Source organism: Culex quinquefasciatus, chromosome 3, assembly GCF_015732765.1.
Source record: "Culex quinquefasciatus strain JHB chromosome 3, VPISU_Cqui_1.0_pri_paternal, whole genome shotgun sequence".
Taxonomy (NCBI): Eukaryota; Metazoa; Arthropoda; class Insecta; order Diptera; family Culicidae; genus Culex; species Culex quinquefasciatus.
In genome coordinates this window covers 19002677-19024152 of record NC_051863.1, presented here as the reverse complement: position 1 = coordinate 19024152, position 21476 = coordinate 19002677, and the positions used below count along the sequence as shown (strand labels likewise).

The 21476-nt window shown below is 35.6% G+C and overlaps 1 protein-coding gene across 4 annotated transcripts in view; it reads right to left on the bottom strand.

The window, feature by feature from the left end:
- Positions 1–21476, bottom strand: part of LOC6047519 (high affinity cGMP-specific 3',5'-cyclic phosphodiesterase 9A) — a 431410-nt gene that overhangs the window by 238147 nt on the left and 171787 nt on the right. For all 4 annotated transcript variants that reach the window (XM_038265184.1, XM_038265185.1, XM_038265182.1 and 1 more), the window contains exon 3: positions 14773–14811. The gene's annotated coding sequence lies outside the window, so the exon portion shown is untranslated. The remainder of the gene's footprint in view (positions 1–14772; positions 14812–21476) is intronic.

The window sequence follows — 21476 nt, the reverse complement described above, 5'->3', positions numbered from 1 at the left end:
CTAGCTTAAAATTTGAAAAGGTCATATGAAAACTTAAAATGTTGTTTTGAAAGTTGCGTCTTTTAATTACAAAAATTTTGGTACCCTAACATGTATAGGTCATTGCTGAAATTTTAAAGTTATCGCAGTTTTAGTGAAAAAAAACGATTTTTTCCCGTTTTCGTCATTTTCTCATTTTTGCGCGTGGCGCGTCGAAAAACCCAGTTTTTATTTTCAAAAAATTGTGTCTCAGAGTATCGAAAACATAACTTCACCATTTTTTGATATGTTATGTGAAATTTTCCGAGGAATCCGATAAAAATATTTTCATACATAAGCTCTTTGGTCCCGAGACCTTCAAAACAGCATTTTATGTTTTCATTCAACCTTTTCAAATGTTAAGCTAGGTTTTTGAAACTTCTTACTATTTTTCCCAAATAGCCAGACTAATCACGTCTTTTTGCGTCTAGGACAGCTAAAATCGGATGAAATGGCGTGGAGATATGATTTTTTGAAAAAAGTGGTTTTGCGAAAATCGACGAAAATTGCAATTTTTTGAACCACCCTAACATGGCGTAGGTCACCCTAATGACCAAACAAAAAAATACGGGTCTAATTATTTCGGCCAAGGATCCCCCAGAAAATTTTTGAGCCCGATCGGAGAACTTTTTTTTCGAATCATGCTGTTTTCGTGGGGAATTGCTGATATGAAAATAGGAGTTTCGACTGAAAACAATTTGAAATGCATTTTGAAATCAATTGAACATATTTGTAAATTTCTTATGTAAAGGATTGCAATAAGTCTTTTTGACCAAAAAAAATTAGTCAATACTTTGATATTTTGCAAACAAATGATTGCAAAACAACTAGACAGTTGTGTAATGCATCATAAAACATTTGTTTTACTGAAATGTTGATATCAAGGCTTGTCATTTAAATTTACATATTTTTCTATTTTTTTTTTTTTTTCGAATAAGCCATCTGCCACATTTTTTTGTCCCCGTTGGTCAAGGTGGGGGAAGGGAAGATGGCGGGCAAAAAATAACTTTCAATATTCATGTTTTATGTCATGTTTGTCTTATTTGAATCTTCCCAAAATTCTTAATTTTCAAAAAATCTGAAAATACCCTTTTAAATAAAATACAGAAATACTATACAATGTATTTTCTTAGTTAACAATCAATTGCACAAGATTTTAAATTAAAATTATCATATTCAGCACATTTTATTGCTTCCTGATTTTTGGGGAATTTTTGAAGGGGAGGGGGGGAGGGCAAAAACATTAAGGGGTTACATACATGTAGAAAATCAAAAAAAAATATACTTCAGAAAATTCACTAAATTCACTATAAAAATGATTTTTAATCACTCCTGAAAGTTTCATGAAGATATTTCGTGACAGAACTGAGTAAGAGACGATTTAAGTTCACAATTTTGCGCAAAGCGAACTGTCAAAATTTGTGAACGGTTTTCTCTAAACACCGAATTGATTTACGGGTGCCACGATATCTCGAGATGGGATTGACCAAATTGGCTGAAGTTTGGGGTGAAGACTCCCAAGACATATCCCGTGTGCATGACGAAGCCCGATTTTGAAATTTTACTTTTTTTAAATACAAAAATCAAAAACTGACGAGTTTTGATATGAAAAAAATAAAAAAAATTATCTTTTCATTTTTTTTAAATCGGTCTTCGTCATGCACACAGGACTGGTTCAGCGAGTCTTCACCAAAATTTTGAGCCGATTTGGTCAAGGCAGTGTTAAGACATCGTGGCACCCGTTTTTTGAAAATGCTAACTCCATAAAGCTGTAACTCTTCAAATTTATTTTGTTAATAGATGAAAATGCATACGTTAATGCCCTGCAAAAAGATTGAAAAATAAGTTTAAAATGTGTGCTCATACCAACCTCTGACATTTTTGATGGTATAAATGTGTGTAGGGTAGGGTAGTCACACTACTCGACAAAACAAAACTTGTGTCAAGGGATTGACGATATCTCATCGGTTCCTCAGAGAAAAGGCATCCCCGAATCCGATGCAATCGACAGAATTTGATTTTATGTCCACGCGGACTGACGAGAAGCTGGTAAATTTTTTAACATAAAAAAATCGAACAATTTAAAAAAAACTTGCGTCTCCTCCCAACTATATGAGCCATCTACAAAAATATGGAGGCGCCTGGTGCATAGCCATTTCCTTTAAGCACAACGGAAACAACCAATACAAATGTATAAAAAGTTGTCAAGTTCGGGGGTCCACAGCTAGCATTTTTGTACGATTATAAAAATAAATATTAAAAGTTTAAAATTAAAATATTTGAAAAACATTTTTTTTAAATATATTTGTTTACTAAAATTTTATGTTTCTCAAAGGTCTATGGGTACTTCGGGATGTCCATGGTAATCCAAGGACTCCCTAGAGTTAAGATCTATGAGTCTACCGCCGTAACAAGCAAGAGGTCGTCGGATTTTGACCCCGGATCTTGTGCGTATAGCATCAGTGCATATGGTAGACTACTATATGAATGTGTTGGGATGTCCATGGTCATCCAAGGACTCCCTGGAGTTAAGATCTACGAGTCTACCGCCGTAACAAGCAAGAGGTCGTCGGATTTTGACCCCGGATCATGTGAGTATAGCATCAGTGGATATGGTAGACTACTATATGAATGTGTTGGGATGTCCATGGTCATCCAAGGACTCCCTGGAGTTAAGATCTACGAGTCTACCGCCGTAACAAGCAAGAGGTCGTCGGATTTTGACCACGGATTATGTGCGTATAGCATCAGTGGATATGGTAGACTACTATATGAATGTGTTGGGATGTCCATGGTCATCCAAGGACTCCCTGGAGTTAAGATCTATGAGTCTACCGCCGTAACAAGCAAGAGGTCGTCGGATTTTGACCCCGGATCATGTGCGTATAGCATCAGTGGATATGGTAGACTACTATATGAATGTGTTGGGATGTCCATGGTCATCCAAGGACTCCCTGGAGTTAAGATCTACGAGTCTACCACCGTAACAAGCAAGAGGTCATCGGATTTTGACCCCGGATCATGTGAGTATAGCATCAGTGGATATGGTAGACTACTATATGAATGTAATGGGATGTACATGGTCATCCAAGGACTCCCTGGAGTTAAGATCTACGAGTCTACCGCCGTAACAAGCAAGAGGTCGTCGGATTTTGACCCCGGATCATGTGAGTATAGCATCAGTGGATATGGTAGACTACTATATGAATGTAATGGGATGTACATGGTCATCCAAGGACTCCCTGGAGTTAAGATCTACAATCGATGTGAAGTTATCGAAATATTTAAGTTTGAACGATGAACAAAAGTCCTTGCTTACCACTTTAGCCAAACGGCGACCTCTTTTTTGTTACGGCGGTAGACTCGTAGATCTTAACTCCAGGGAGCCCAACACATTTATATAGTAGTCTACCATATCCACTGATGCTATACGCACATGATCCGGGGTCAAAATCCGACGACCTCTTGCTTGTTACGGCGGTAGACTCATAGATCTTAACTCCAGGGAGTCCTTGGATGACCATGGACATCCCATTACATTCATATAGTAGTCTACCATATCCACTGATGCTATACGCACATGATCCGGGGTCAAAATCCGACGACCTCTTGCTTGTTACGGCGGTAGACTCGTAGATCTTAACTCCAGGGAGTCCTTGGATGACCATGGACATCCCATTACATTCATATATTAGTCTACCATATCCACTGATGCTATACGCACATAATCCGTGGTCAAAATCCGACGACCTCTTGCTTGTTACGGCGGTAGACTCGTAGATCTTAACTCCAGGGAGTCCTTGGATGACCATGTACATCTCATTACATTCATATAGTAGTCTACCATATCCACTGATGCTATACGCACATGATCCGGGGTCAAAATCCGACGACCTCTTGCTTGTTACGGCGGTAGACTCATAGATCTTAACTCCAGGGAGTCCTTGGATGACCATGGACATCCCATTACATTCATATAGTAGTTTACCATATCCACTGATGCTATACTCACATGATCCGGGGTCAAAATCCGACGACCTCTTGCTTGTTACGGCGGTAGACTCATAGATCTTAACTCCAGGGAGTCCTTGGATGACCATGGACATCCCATTACATTCATATAGTAGTTTACCATATCCACTGATGCTATACTCACATGATCCGGGGTCAAAATCCGACGACCTCTTGCTTGTTACGGCGGTAGACTCGTAGATCTTAACTCCAGGGAGTCCTTGGATGACCATGTACATCCCATTACATTCATATAGTAGTCTACCATATCCACTGATGCTATACTCACATGATCCGGGGTCAAAATCCGATGACCTCTTGCTTGTTACGGTGGTAGACTCGTAGATCTTAACTCCAGGGAGTCCTTGGATGACCATGGACATCCCAACACATTCATATAGTAGTCTACCATATCCACTGATGCTATACGCACATGATCCGGGGTCAAAATCCGACGACCTCTTGCTTGTTACGGCGGTAGACTCATAGATCTTAACTCCAGGGAGTCCTTGGATGACCATGGACATCCCAACACATTCATATAGTAGTCTACCATATCCACTGATGCTATACGCACATAATCCGTGGTCAAAATCCGACGACCTCTTGCTTGTTACGGCGGTAGACTCGTAGATCTTAACTCCAGGGAGTCCTTGGATGACCATGGACATCCCAACACATTCATATAGTAGTCTACCATATCCACTGATGCTATACTCACATGATCCGGGGTCAAAATCCGACGACCTCTTGCTTGTTACGGCGGTAGACTCGTAGATCTTAACTCCAGGGAGTCCTTGGATGACCATGGACATCCCAACACATTCATATAGTAGTCTACCATATGCACTGATGCTATACGCACAAGATCCGGGGTCAAAATCCGACGACCTCTTGCTTGTTACGGCGGTAGACTCATAGATCTTAACTCTAGGGAGTCCTTGGATTACCATGGACATCCCGAAGTACCCATAGACCTTTGAGAAACATAAAATTTTAGTAAACAAATATATTTAAAAAAAATGTTTTTCAAATATTTTAATTTTAAACTTTTAATATTTATTTCTATAATCGTACAAAAAATGCTAGCTGTGGACCCCCCGAACTTGACAACTTTTTTATACATTTGTATTGGTTGTTTCCGTTGTGCTTAAAGGAAATGGCTATGCACCAGGCGCCTCCATATTTTTGTAGATGGCTCATATAGTTGGGAGGAGACGCAAGTTTTTTTTAAATTGTTCGATTTTTTTATGTTAAAAAATTTACCAGCTTCTCGTCAGTCCGCGTGGACATAAAATCAAATTCTGTCGATTGCATCGGATTCGGGGATGCCTTTTCTCTGAGGAACCGATGAGATATCGTCAATCCCTTGACACAAGTTTTGTTTTGTCGAGTAGTGTCATCAATGAGACACTTTTGGTTTTCAACTTCCAAAGATTTTTCTATTTTTTTCATTAGCATGTTTTAATGAGCTTTTAGTTGCATTATCTTTCTTTTAATGTGTTCTAACATTGACCAAAATATGAGATCGACCCGACATCTACAGCCAGAGTTATTCAACTGTCTCATTGTAGACGCACTTGGCAGGAACAATGAGACAGCTGGGGAACAATGAGACACTCTACGAAAATCAACATTTTTCTAGCAAAACATCATGTTTTTGTATTGTTCCATTGCAGGTGACTTGCCTTGAACATTTTAGAGCAATTTTGCCAACATGAAACTTTTAATAACAAAAGTTACACTAAAAAATATTGAAATTTTGTAAAATCCATATATTAATACCAAATAACTTAGTATTTTTGGTTAAATGAAGTTTAAACTCTATAAATATGCCAAAAATCATTTTTAATTCATGTTTTGAAAGATTTCCATAGATTTTGAGAAGTTTATTGAAGAAAAATCAAAGTGTCTCATTGTTACCCATGGGCTGAAATGAGTGGGGAACAATGAGACAGCCCTGGATTCTGGGTATATTCTAAATTTTGGCCAAATCTAATGAAAGGACATTGTAGCCCAACTTAATCCCTATGGAACGTCGAAAGAAATTTGAAGAAATATTAGTTTTGGTGTAAATGGCAGCCTACGAGCGAAAAAATATTTTTTCATAATTTACTTTTACACCCCAGAATCAAACATTTATGAATAACTTGTCAAGGCAGCGTCCATAACCAAAGCCACTATTATGGCAGACGTGTATCCAGAAGACACACCTTTCCCCCAAATATGAGCCTGATTGGTTGAAACTACGACTTGTGAGAGCCATTTTATCATTGTTCCCCGTGTCTCATTGATGACTACTCTACCCTAACCCCTTAAATAAAATGTGCAACGGCCTAATAAGCCCTCATTTCATCGCTATTATTCTAAAAAGCTCCATAAACAAAGCCTTTGTGTGGGCACAGCGCTTTTTAAAATGTTAGCAACAATTTTCAATTGACGATATTTTGAAAAAAAAATTATCCAATTTTTTATGCCTTAACACCTAAAATCCCATGCTCGAGGAAATGATGGAACTCCAACTTTGAAAAGCTGTAAGATGCAGACAGATCTCTAGATAATGTTGTTTTTTTGAAAAGTCAAGAATACCATCTTTTTTTGGTCAGTTAAACAAATGAATATCAACTCAATAAATCAAATATTTTTAGATTAAAACTGGAAACATTGTGCACATGTTCAGTTAAACGTTAAACTCCCAAGCTCGAGAAAAAAGAGAGAATTCCTCCTATATCTCGAGTTTGGAAGTTTAGGTGTTAAGTTCTTCATAAGAACATACATACCAATTCACAACCAAATTTCCATCAATTCCACAGCCCCCACATTCCCCAACCTCCCCAACGAACCTGTCCTTGCCAGGCGAAAATCGGCTCGTTCGCTTCGCGCACAAATATGCACACACCAAATAACTTCGAGAAATGAATCAATATTTATTAAGCAGCTTACGTGCATACACTTCCACCCCCTCTCCCACCCATTATGTGGTTACCAGGGCACGAGACTTTTCTCCGGAAAATTGTTTTCCTGCTCCTGCGCGCCAAAGCCACTAATTGCACTAGACCACCTTCCCCTCCTGGTTTGGCACAGGAAAAATAAAATATTGCCTTTAGATTGGAAATTGAAGAATTTTAATCATCCCTTCGGGCGGGCGCGCGCCTCCAAATGAAAAGCGGCGTTGATCGTTAGGATTTCAGAGGAAAAGCGGAACAAAAAGAAAGAAAGAAGAAGCAAAAATATGCTCTTATCATGTGGTGGGGAGGGGGCAGCCTAATTGGAAACGATTTTCACGTGGGAAATCGAATCATCGAGTTCTTTGAAGAACTGAATTGGAACTCGACGTTTGTTAAGCTTCGTTTTCGATTTCATCTGAAGTTCAGCAACGCCAGTTTAATCATCTTGCTTGATCTCTTTATGTCATTGTCCGAATATGGTCTTCCAGTTTACTGATATTTTTTTAGAAAAAAAAGGAAATTCTGTTTATTTTAACAAGAAATTCCACAAAAATAGTCTAACTTCGAGACTTCAACTTAGCCGTAAAACTTCAAACTCTGTGGCGAAAAGTGCTGAATAATAAATTTCCCCAAAACTTGTGGCCCCAACACAACGAGGAAAACCAACCAATCCTCAGTCCAAAGCAACAGTTTCAAATCCAAAGGGGTTGGGGCGAGAATGGTTCACAAACTTTAACCCAAGGATCGTGGGTTCGGCTAAAATCGATAAGCGTCAGTGTCTTTTCACCTTCCTCCCACATCCCTTTTCCAAGGAACAAGTTTTCGGTTGCTCCTCGAAAGTTTTCCGGGAATTTCCCAGCCCGGTACATACGGTGTACGGAGGGATCCCTTCATGTTATAAATAATTCAATTTGCAGCACAGTTTCAGTCTTTCTTTTTATTTCTCAGGTTGGAGCTATCTTCAACTCGTTTCACAAATTTAAGTGAAATGAGACATTGGCCAATGTCGAGGATGCTGGGTTGTCCCTTGTCAAAGAGAGGGACAAATCGAAAAGGGTTGGAGAAAACTGGACGACATCCCTTTTTCAAGGTTAATCTTAAGTACCAACCCACGAGCAGTTGAAGGTGGACAGCGTTAGAATAGGGTTTTATGGGATGGAATAATTGACGACTGTCAACTCAATTTTATCGTCCAAATTCAAAAATACAACTTTTTTTCAATTCCTTAAGAGGCAGTATTTGTAGATTCTGCTCGGTTTGTTCTAGAGGTCGTATCGAGTTGCTCCGATTTGGATGAAACTTTCAGCGTTTGTTTGTCTATGCATGAGATGAACTCATGCCAAATATGAGCCCTCTACGACAAAGGGAAGTGGGGTAAAACGGGCATTGAAGTTTGAGGTCCAAAACACATGAAAATTCTTAAAATTGCTCGCATTTCCGTAAAACTTCATCAATTCCAACTCTCTTAGATGCATTCGAAAGGTCTTTTGAAGCAATTCAAAATGTGCTATAGAAATCCAGGATTGGTTTGACTTTTTCTCATAGCTTTTGAAAATTACTGTTTAAAATTGATTTTTTTAAAACCTTAATAACTTTTGGCAACCGCCTCCAATACCCATACTCCCATAGGTCAAAAGTTAGGGAATTTCATGGACTATAACCCTACGGTATTAATTTTTTGGCCAATCGCAGTTTTTCTCATAGTTTTTCGATTTTTCTAGAACAAACATTTTACAACGTTAGTTTTTCCTCCATAGCGGCACTTATTGGTCTCAATTTTGACATATTCGGAATCCTCAGAAAATTTTACATTAGATTGAGGTGTTGGAATTTTGAATTTGATTGGAAAAAATGCCATTTAGAATTAATTAAAATATTATTTAGAATTTTGTCGGATTAGGGGTAAACAAGTTTTCGCCTACTTCAGCGATTCTCAACCTTCTTCTAGGCTGGTACCCCCTGCCATGTAAATCAAGTAGGCCCGGTACCCCCGTTGAGAATCGCTGGCCTACTTGATACAGCATTTGACGTATTGATCATAGGGTAAATAAGATCTATTTCTTTTTTCAAAAATGTTTTATTTAATTATTTTTTAAATCAAAATTACAACTCCAATACTTCTAACTTACGTGAAATTGACCGAGGATTCCGAATATGACAAAATTGAGACCAAAAAGTGCCGTCTTCTTGGCCTACAGGGCAAAAACTAACGTTGTAAAATGTTTGTTCTAGAAAAATCGAAAAACTATGAGAAAAACTGCGATTGGCCAAAAAGTTAATACCGTAGGCTTATAGTCCATATAATTACCTATCTTTTGACCTATGGAAGTATGGGTGTTGGAGGCTGTTGCAAAAAGATATTAAGGTTTTAAAAAAATCAATTTTAAACAGTAATTTGCAAAAGCTATGAGAAAAAGTCAAACCGATCCTGGATGTCTATGGCCCATTTTGAATTGCTTCGATATACCTTTCGAATGCATCTAAGAGAGTTGGAATTGATGAAGTTTTACGGAAATGCGAGCAATTTTATGATTTTTCATGTGTTTTGGACCTCAAAATTCAATGCCCATTTTACCCCACTTCCCTTTGTCGTATAGGGCTTATATTTGGCATGAGTTCATCTCATGCATAGACAAACAAACGCTGAAAGTTTCATCCAAATCGGAGCACCTCGATACGACCTGTTTCACATCGGTGTAAAACTCGCTCTTAAATAGTAAATTTGAAAAAAGAATGGGTATTCTCCACCAACTTACACTATTCGCTTAAAACTTTGTCTAAAGGGGGTCATTTTTTTCACTGATCACGAATTAGGTTGTTTTTCGGCTCAGCAGTCAGAGACAAATTCAAAAACTTGTAGTTTTTTCTTTTTTATTCCGACGTTTCGACGCAATATGCGGTCTTCTTCAGGGGATTCTGTAGAGACATTAACAAAAACATAGCAAATACGAAAATCATCAAGTCAAAATAATACAAATCTTACAGAAAATACAGTTTTCATGTCCACGAATCCGAATTCATTTTTCGATATCACGTGACGAAGGAACATTAAAAAAGACGTGTTTTTCAATCATTTGCAGTCTGAAGTGGTGATGGTTTGGAAGTTTGGTGTCTAAGCGACTTTTGTGTAAAATTGGACGTCCGATTTGATGGCGTGCTCAGAATTCCGAAAAAAAGTAATTATCATCAAAGAAAATACAAAAACAAAACAAAAATTCTGTGGTCTTATATTGTTGCCCACGATACACCAGCACCACTTATCTGAATTTCACTGATTTTAAAAAGATTGATAGCGATTATTGACTCCATCAATTTACAAAAAAATCAAGCGCAAAGCAATGAATGTGGTTCCAGGACAAAAGACAAAACTCAAATTTCAAAGAATTTAGTGTAAACAAATATATTTATACCAAATTTTTGGCGACATTTCAGACAAAAACAAATCAAAAACAATTGAAATTTATAAACCGTAAACCGGGGTGACTTTGATAGGATTTGAATTTGTTTTTGGAATATTTTCCAACAGGAAAGGTTTTCTCAAGATTACTATTTTTAAAACATGTACTGGGGTAGGCCACACAAAGTCCATGCATTATTTTGGAAAAAAAAAAGTTTTTTAATAGTGTTTAGAAAAAAAGTTACGTTAAAAATTCTTAGTTTAAATTCCGGGGTGACTTAGTTTTTCTTGTTAAAATCATATTGAGGATGTTCAAACATTATTTGTACGTTAAATGTACCAGCACCATAAAAAAAAACAATGTTTATATTTAGTTTACTAAGTTTATAAACTTTTAAACAAAAAACACAACTTTAGGTAAAATTGTTAAAATTCGGAATTTTGCCTGAAATTTGATAAAACTAGTTTTGTTTACACAATTATCGATTCATATTACATTTTTTACTGAATTCGAAGCACGAATCAAAAGTTTTCACATTTTACATGAAATTTGTTCAACTGAAATTGCCTATAAATTTGGAGATTTTTTTTTCAATTGTGTTTCAAAAACACACATTATTCATTATTTACAAACATATTTACCCTTCTACTAATGGAAAGTTGTCCAAAGAATCCGAAAATGCATTCCGTTTTCCGATTAAAAATCATGTTCATTGAGAAAATTATGACACTTTGATAAGTTTAAAATAATGACTTTCATCAACATTTTCTTAACTATAGTTAACTAACTTTTTAAACTTTTCAAAATTATATGAAAAGTTCTTTTTGAGGTACTTTGAACACTTCTCTACCCCGGTCAGTATGATTCTAAACCAGGGGTGCTCAAAGTTTTTGGAGGCCGGGCCAAATTTGAAGCTCAAATGAGGTTGCGGGCCAAATATACATAAGAGGTTATAAAAAAAATTACGTTATTTTAATTTAAAAGAATTATTTTTTGTTTTTAAAAAAAATGTCAATTCAAAATAATAGAAAATACAAAATAACGGTTTTCTATCGGTATTGTTTCAGGTATTTGAAAAAAAGTTTTTGGCTGAATGTACTTGAGTTTTCAAAAAAAAAAAAAGTTTTGTTTTTATACTTCGAAAATGGTGACATAACATGTTGAACAATTTATCTAAAGGCGTAATTTTAGCTATAAGTTTAGTGTGGCTTATGAAAAATCGTTGAGAGCCATAATTTCAACATTTCAATGAAAAAAAAAATTAAGCTTCCGTATAGTTAGACTGCAATCATTATTAAAAAAAAAAGATTTAAAAAAAACATTTACAGAAAAAAAACATATAAATACATTTCAACGAAACTCAACTTAAATTTAAATTATTTTTCATAAACCTAAACATGTTCAAATGATTCTAAATGCAAAGGAATGCATATCTAATAAATTTCAGCTGATTGCACCTAAATTTCATTTTTTTTAAGTTTTAAAGTTTTTAGGAAATATATTTTTGATCCTTGTTTCCGAGCCATTTTTTTTAAATGGTAGAGGGGTGGGTTGATTTTCATCGACGAAAGCTTTGAAAAATATTTGCAATAAACTTGATCCTCAGATTTCCACAATTTGTCTGCCTGAATCAGTTGGTAGTCAATCAGATACGTTATCTAACTGTAATGAGTTCAAATCCCGAAGGAAGTGCAATGTATGTTTCAGGGTCAGTTCATAAAAGGGTTATTATGACTGCCAAAATAATAAAGAAAACTTATAGCTTGACAAATATTACAGAATTCTACCAAAGTCAAACTTGCATTTTTAAAATACTTCCCAACCCCAACATTTTTTTGTTAAACCTGAGAAAATTTTCTATTTCACAATTTCCAATTCTACGTTACATACCAATTGTTCATGATTATTTTATTGAAAATTAAAAATAATAAAAATAATAAAATTTAAATAACAAGCCAAAGGCTACACGACTGAATGAAAGAATGGTTTCAAATTCATTTTACAATGGTTCAATTGTTTTGCAATCATTAATTTTGAAAAAAAAATGTATAGTTAAAAGAAAACAAATATTATCGTCGAAAAAACACTTTTTCAAAAGATTTTTTAATGAACTCAAACATATTTTAAAATGATTCTAAACACAGGAAACACTTAAATTGGCATAATTGATTGCTCTTGAATTTCCATTGAATTTTGATAATGTTTTGAAAAAGCATTGTCCCCTGAATTTTTGAGCCTATTTTCAAGGGAGCAGGGATGGAATAATCGCAAAAAAAAATCATTTTCGCTTGCAAACTTTCTCCATCCGCGAAAGAGATAGGAGGCGAAACACGCAAAAAAATCCCTCCCAATTTAAAAAAAAATGCTTCTGCATAAGTTTTTTGTGAATTTCCTTGTTAGCCTCACTTAAATTTCTTAATTTATTTTCAGTGAAATAGATATTCTGCCGAATAATCAAGATGATGATTTTTTGAGCTTGCTTTTACCGATGTTTCGTGCGCGAGAGAAAAGAGACGTCAAAAGAATTTCTTTTGATGATGATTCTCCCATCGCTGGAAGGGAGGGACATAAACTTTAAACAAATATTGGTACTAGCTCGATTTAGAAAATAATAATAAAATAAGATGTTTTTGCATAAAATAACGCAGTGCCCGAAACAATTAACATTGTTCGGCTGAGTTGTTTGTTATGAGTTTCTCTATTTAAAAAAAAAAAACATATGAGAAAATTTTGAATAATATTAAAAACTAAATAATAACTTGAAATGTGAAAAAAATCAAGTCATTTCTGATTGCAAATTTTAATTTGCTTCTCAAAATGATTTATTATTTCGATTTCCGCAAAACTAATTCTATTAATTTAAAAAAAGTCTTTCAAGTGTCCTAAATGAAAAAAAGTAAACATTAATTCAAGAATACATTTTCCAAAGGATCTATGCCCCATGCTCAATGGTTTTCCTAAGATAATAAGACCTTTTGTAAACGTATAAAAAAAATGTTTCGCAAGTTTTTCGAAGATTATTTTGGTTTTAGTACTTATTAGTTTTGCCACTTTTTTTTTACAAATACTCCAAATATTTTTTTGCCAAACAAAAGATTCTTTCATCAACAAAAAACCTAGTTCGATTAGATAATTACATACTTGTTTCATTTATCAACATCCAAGGATTTAAAAGCAGAAAATGATTTTATTTCAAAAGCTTGTCTTGAAAAGAAATTTTTGAATTAGAGAAAATAAAACAAAAAGAATTATTTTATCTTTAAAATAAACAAGAAACGCTTTCTTGGCTCTTTTAACTTCACCTATCTCCTCTTCTCTCAAATAAAAAAGCGATGACAAATAGAAAGAAACAGGAAGGAAGGATGCGTTTTCTGAGTGACAGCTGATGATTTTGATCATGAAAGAGGATAATACAGGGATTGGTGAATATAGGGAAGCATAATAGAAGGCATTTTTTTTATTGATTTACATAAGAGAAGACAAATTTGGTTCAAAATTCGTTTATCTGTTACTACTAAGAACACATTTCTGAGGAACCAAAATCATAAATACATTTTCACAATATTTATCGCACCTTAACATGGCCATAATTCAACAAGTCAAACATAGACGAATGATTCAAAAATAAGATTGCAACATTTTATTTAAAAAAATATTTAAATTCAATGCTTCCACAAAACTGTTCATCAAATGCACCACTCCACCCAACGAGACGAGCTGAAATCAGTGTCAAAATCCCAATAACACCTTTAACCAACCAACACCCCCTTCCTCCCTCGCACCGCCCACCCACACCGACATCCACGTGTCAAACTCGCGCGCGCGGTTTGGTGTGAAAATATTATCCCAGCATCCCGGCGGCGGTGGCAAAATTGTTCCACGTGAACGCGCCGCCGCGCCAACCCAACCTGGCGAGGAAATGGAGATAAAGCGGATGCCCATCAATCTCCGAGGTGTTATATCTTGAGACTATCCAGGATGTGATATTAAATGATCTACTCTTGCTGGGTTCCCAGAACAGACTGACTGTGCATCACGCGCAGCCCCTTTATTCTCAAACTATCTCTAACCAGTCTCCAAACTAACCTGCGCAAACCTACGTCCCTTCTTGTATTATCCACGCATCGTTGTCTATGAATATGGGTCATCTATTTTGGTTGGCCCACGCATCAATGCGTGAAGATTTCGAGATCGAGACTTAATTTATTGTCATTCCCTTAGCGTCAGCTGCAACGCGTGCTTGTGCAATCATTGATTGCAGCTACGCTAAGGAATATACCCGAAAATGTATAGTTGTGCATTTTTGATGCACAACAGAGGAGAGCAAGAGGGAGAAAAAAACACGTGGAACTTTAAGCGGGAAGTTTTCTTTCTCGAGCAAATAACTTGATACATACCTGTGAAGTTTGAAGGGTGACACTCTGGCGTTTTTGGTGCTGAAAATTGAAAGAGAAGAAGAAATTTGTTTAATGTTAAAGGTCAACAAAAGTTTAAGCACAAACGCAAGAATTCACCAAGAATTTGACTCCCTAATTGAAAATTCAACCAAAGAGCAACGCAAAAATCCCTGCAATTTGCTTCAAAAGATAGAAAGCATACCATCTTAATAAATTAAGGCCATTGAGCAGGGTCAGCGGGCCACCGCCGGAGAATGTTCCATCAGGTAGCACCGACTTGGCGCAAAAGCTCTGTACTAAGTTAATAATGCTAAGGCCAGCAACCCAGCGACAGCGAACGAGAATTTTCAATTTATTTGTCCAGAGCGGAGGGAAATTTTTCCTCGTTGCCCGAACTTGGACCAAGACATAACTAGAAAGGGAGGCGAAGAAGGGAAAACTTTTTAATTCTTTTAACATCATCATCTACGTCATTGTTGAAGAAATCCACCGAGAAAGCGGAAACTAGAGCTGTTGGAAAATTTAAGGCTACTCTTAAATTATTCAAGCGCAAATATTCCTCAAATTGCAAATTTTTGCAGTTGCTGCAAACGTTATGTTTGCACAGAAAAGGATGTAATCGAGCCACCACTACGCGATGGTTTTTATTTCCGGGAACAAGAATGCCGGGAAAATGGTTTGATGTGGAATGCACTCGGAAATGCTGGCTGATCGATCCATTTGGTTTCCTCGAATTTTGTAAAGCATCAAGGGGGAAAAAACGTCGATGGAAGTTGCTGGCCAAGTATTCAATTTCAGATCGAATTTGCTAAAAACTCCAACATAAATAGTTAAAAGGATTTAAAATTTGAAATATTTTTGTATGGTTCAGAGACTTGCAAATCGTCTGTAAATAAATAGCATTGAAGTTTCCTTACAAGAAAAAAGATTTTTAAATTGCAACAAAAATTAAAAAAAACTAGGCAGGTTCCAGTTTCTAAAAGGCAATGAAGTCATGAAAATAATTTAAAAGAGGTTATGTTCCAGAGTATGCAAATACTGACCGAAATACTACAGAATTATTAAAAAATAACATAACGTTCATCGAATTACGTAAGAATTTAAATTTATTTTCATAAAACTTTTCATTCTGAAAGAACAGTAAAACTCACTAAATTAATACAAACACAAGAAAACAAATATTTTATTAGAACAGAGAAACTAACAGAAACATGAATTTAAGATTGGAGAAACTCACGAAAAGTAGAGTAGAGTAGAGGAGAGTAGAGACCTAAATTTCGATTTTTTGAAAAAATCAGTATTGATTAAAAATTCATAACTCGGTCAATGATTTTTTGCACAACCTGAAATTTTTTGAAAAGTTGGAATTTTAAGTCCTCTAAAACATATCAAAAAATAAAAAAAAATAGTGTTTTTTTGCAAATTATGTTTCAGTGATAAAAAGTTAAATAAAAAAATCACCAAATTTTTTTTACCGTGTATCATTTTTTCAGTTTAGTCCGTATCCATACCTACAACTTTGCCGAAGACACCAAATCGATCAGAAAATTCCTTCAAAAGATACAGATTTTTGAATTTTCATATGGAAAATTATATGGACAAACTAATGATGCAAAATGGCTTCTTTGGGCATACCGAAGACACCAATAAAGTATCAGCCGGATTAAAAAATACAAAAATTAAAATTGAATAAAAAAGACCGATTTCGTAGAGAATTGCTCATACACAAGAACAACAGAAACATGTTTGTAAGATTGGAGAAACTCACGAAAAGTAAAGAAGAATTTATTATTTTAAATAAAAGAGCAAAGCCCAAAGCCCAAAACAGGAATATTGTAGGCACTTTTTTCTTGACCCTCGCCGATTTCAATGAAACTTTGTAGACATGTTATCCTACGCTTATGTAAGAAAATTTGTGTGTATATGGAGCCAGTAGCATTCGATAATGACATTTGAGAAGAGCGTAAGTGTTTTAAATATTTTTGTAGTTTAAAATTTAAATATTTCTGTATCTCGAAGCCGTTGCATCGCATCCAAAAGTGGTTAATGACAAACTTGTTGGAAAAAAACACGCCACTTTTATGAGATTTGCTGATTATTTTAATTTAGGAGTCAAATTTGTGGGGAAGCCCACAATTTTTTTTTTTTCGTTCATTTTTTTTGTGAAAATTGCCTAAGATGTTACAAAAAGACCCACGAAAAATGCAGAATGGAGCAACTCACCTAAAAACAAAAAAAAATCATTTACTAAAACTGCACTTAAAGTGCTCTGATCGTCAAAATTTTCAAAAACCGAATACGAGAATCGATTTTGCAGACAATTTTACATAAAAGTCTCCACTGTCCCAAGTCCAATCCTTGTGAAGTTAAAGCAGTTTTAAAAATAAAAATGTTGAAATAAATGGTTTTTTGTTGGTTTTTTGACAATTTCTTTATGACAGACTTGATTTTTCAGTCTCGTAAATATTTTTACCGAAAAGATCATCCAATTTCCATAAGATTGTTTTTGACCACTTTTTGATACGATGCAACGGCTTTGAGATATTTTAATTACGAAATACGAAAATATTTAAAACACTTACGTCCTTCTCAAATGTCTTTATCTAGTGAAACAGGCTTCATTTTCACAAAAATGACTAATACAAGCGTAGGATAACATGTCTACTAAGTGTCATTGAAATCAGAGAGGGTCCGGTAAAACCGATTGCCTATTTGGCATGAAAATGCTTAAGAATAAATTAATATATTTTTTGATAATTTTTTCGCAAAAATGAATTATTTTGAAAAATTGGTTAAAGAAAAAAATTATTAAAGAATGTGAAGTCCTTCATAACATGTCTAAATTCAGACTTTTTCTCATGAAAATATGTTTAAGGAATGATCCCATTTAAAAAGAATAAAAACTAAAAAAAGTTAAAATAAATAATAGCTTTTGATATTTTTTTCAGAAGACATTATAATTACTTCAAAAAAATATTTTTTAAAGAATATAGGTAGGATGTCCAATCTCCCGGGTTTGGATTTCCAGGGAAACGGGAAAAATATTTTAGAATTCCCGAGAAAATTTAGAAACAGTCATAACAACTATGTTGGGGGGCATTTTTGTGACACAAGATACCAATATCTTGAATATATAAAATTTTAAATCCGAAAAAGATATTCTAAGTTTTGTTCAGCATAATTCATTTAAAATTCTTTTTTAACCTTAAAATAAAGAAATTGAAATAACAAGCCAAAGTCTTAATATTGTGTGTGTGTGTGTGTGTGTGTGTGTGTGTGTGTGTGTGTTTTTTTTTTTACATGGTCGGAATCTGCTACCAGACACCTGAGAATACATTTCTCAGGTAGTGTGGGGTTGGGAAAACAAAAAAAGAGTTTTCCCGACCCACTAAACCAGTCCTTGAACGCCGTGCCCTTGTCCCCCCGGGACCACCTTTCGGTATAACTTCGGGGGGAGGCGTTGCATTTTCTGCACTAGTCTACTTACAGGATCCATGCCGGGTGCTAGAACCATTTCCTGTCCTACATACATATGAGTCCATGCGAGGGTTTAACCGCGCCCAAGAATCGCGTTGCTTTTGATCGGCTAGTCATATGCAGCCCTCTCCTTGGACCATCGAGACGTGTACCGATTTGGTAGAGCCAACCGTCATAACGTGCTCTCCTTCACAGCCACACTCGTGGGTTTTCGACTAGGCTCCTAGTCGTTCCTCCTCTGATCGTCTCTCCATTTCCGCTGGAGAGCCGAAGTGATCTGCGTCACCGCTCCGACGACCGCATTCCACTTGGCGATGTCGCTGCACATTCTTCGCACCACATTATCCGGGCTGGTGTCCGCTCCGATAATGGCCAGCATTTCGCTTCGCGCTGCCTCGAAGCGAGGGCAGGCGAACACCACGTGCTCCGGTGTTTCCTCGCAATCGACGCAGTCCGGACAGAGAGGAGACTCTGCATGTCCAAACCTGTGCAGGTACTTCCTGAAGCAGCCATGGCCCGACAGGAACTGTGTGAGGTGGAAGGTGACCTCTCCATGCCTTCTGCTCACCCACGTGGATACGTGTGTGTGTGTGTGTGTGTGTGTGTGTGTGTGTGTGTGTGTGTGTGTGTGTGTGTGTGTGTGTGTGTGTGTGTGTGTGTGTGTGTGTGTGTGTGTGTGTGTGTGTGTGTGTGTGTGTGTGTGTGTGTGTGTGTGTGTGTGTGTGTGTGTGTGTGTGTGTGTGTGTGTGTGTGTGTGTGTGTGTGTGTGTGTGTGTGTGTGTGTGTGTGTGTGTGTGTGTGTGTGTGTGTGTGTGTGTGTGTGGTCCAATCCAATACCCGCTAACCGGTAGCGAAATTATGGGAAAGTATAATTTGTATCAAACTGCGTACATGCCGAATGCTGATACAGCTTATCTCAGTCCCGGGTATTAGGTGGTGATAGCCCTCGCGCTGCTTCCAACGACCCATTTCAGAATGACAGAGCTCCTTGCGGTCCAATTCCGAGGTCGCTGGGCATTGTTCGGCCCCGCCTAAACATTGAAGCAAGCATCGGAAGGAAACTCGATCTATATTTAGACTTCCAATCCCCTCAGGCAAATCAGGGATCAGCGCGTATTTAATATGAGAAGATAGCATGTTCAACATTACGGATCAATTCACTACTAGAGTGTAAACCTTCTGATGGCTGACTGCTTAGCGTCCCAGACCACCAAACCAAAGGTGTGAAGTTCGAATCCCACCTGATTCATTTTAGTTTTTATTCATATACAAATTCCTGATTCCAAATTTCAAAGGTACCGACCGGGATTTGATCCCTGAACCTTCTGCTTGGGAGACAGAGGCCGTAACCATTAAGCCACGGAGCCGGTTGAATGGGACGTGGTTCTCTGTATGGCTTTTTGCGAGATTAGAGCAGAGGACAACAATCATCTCAAGGTTTCCACTTTACCCGGGCTAACGACCGGCAGTTCCAGTTCACGATGATTTCCATTCATATGTTAAAAACCACTTATGATTTTGGCACATATTCCGTTTGTCAACGTTTCCTGTCATAACTGGCGGGAAAAATCTACGTGGAATCAGCTGTGCAGACCTCATGTGTGACAGGAATGCAGGTTGAGCGACTCCCACGGGCATTTTTTAACTTTAAGAAAATTTCGGAAGAAAATTGCAACGAATGAAAAAATCAAAACTACAGATTAAAAATAAAGATTAAAAAATCAAGAATTATTAATGAAGAATAAAAAATGAAGAATAAAAAAATGAAGCATAGAAAATGAAGAATAAAAAAATAAATCAAAAATGAAGAGTCCAAAATAAAAAATAAAAAAATTAAAATAACAATTGTAGGCTTAAGTTGAAGAATTAAAAATTAAAAATTAGGAATTAAAAATTAGGAATTAAAAATTTAGCATTAAAAATGAAGAATTAAAAATTAAAAATTAAAATCGTTGAAATAAAAATGCAGAATTTAAAATCAAAAATTAAAAATGAAGAATTAAAAATAAATAATTGAAAAAGATGAATCAAAAATGAAGAATTAAAAATAAAGAATCAAAAATGAAGAATTATAAATGAAGAATAAAAAAAGAAGAATTAATAAATGATTAATAATTGATTAATAAATAGCCACGGAGCCCGTTAACAAGCCAAAGTCTTAATATTGTAATTAAAAAAATGTTTTGAAATGCATTTGACATTAGTTCAGCTGTTTTGCTATCATGAGGTTAAAAAAATTTAAGATTTGACGAAAACATAAATTATATCGGATTTATATTTTTGGTAGTAACCGAGCAGACGGAAATAACTTCGGAATAACAATTTTTGATATTAGAAAATAATAGGCCAATAACATTTTATGTTATTTATAACAAGAATTGTTATTCGTCGTTATTATTTTTTGTTTTTGGATTGTTAGTGTTATAACAGACTAATAACATTTTTAGTTATTCTTCGAACAAATGTTTGTTATTATTTTTTGTTATTTTAACAACTAATCCGATCATCCCAATAACAGTTGGCGGTATTCTTCCATAACAAAAAATGTTATTCCAAAGTTGTTTTGGCTTTCAACCAATATCAACCCAATAACAAATTTTGTTATGATAACATAAACTGTTATTGAACTCTTATGCAAAAATGGATTTTGCAAGAATATTCCGTAACAGTTTTTGTTATTTTAACAGTATTTGTTATTGAAATGGCATGAATTTAGTTATTACCGTCTGTTCGGGTACTGTATATCGATTTTTTTTAATTCAAAAGATTTTGAATCGATCCAAACATGGTAAAAATGATTCTAGACGCAGGGGAATGCATTTTAAATTGATTTCAGCCGATTGCACTTGAATTTCCATAAAAAAAATTAAGGTTTTTGTTTTTTTTGCCTCTTAATTTTTTGGGCCGATTTCAAAGGGGGTACAGCCTAATAAATTTGAAAAAAAATTTGTAAACAATTATACGATATTGTGTAAGTAAAAAGAAATTTGCCAATAGATATGGTGCATAAGGAAATGTTTTTTTAAATATTGTTTAGGACTATTCTGAAAAAAAATTAGAAAGACGCTGAAAAAAAAAATAATTCATAAATATCACTTTAATTTTTTTAAATACCTGGGCAGATGGTAATAACAAAATTCCTGCCATTTCAATAACAAATACTGTTAAAATAACAGAAAGTGTTATGGAATCTTCTTGAAAAATCAATTTTTGCATAATAGTTAAAT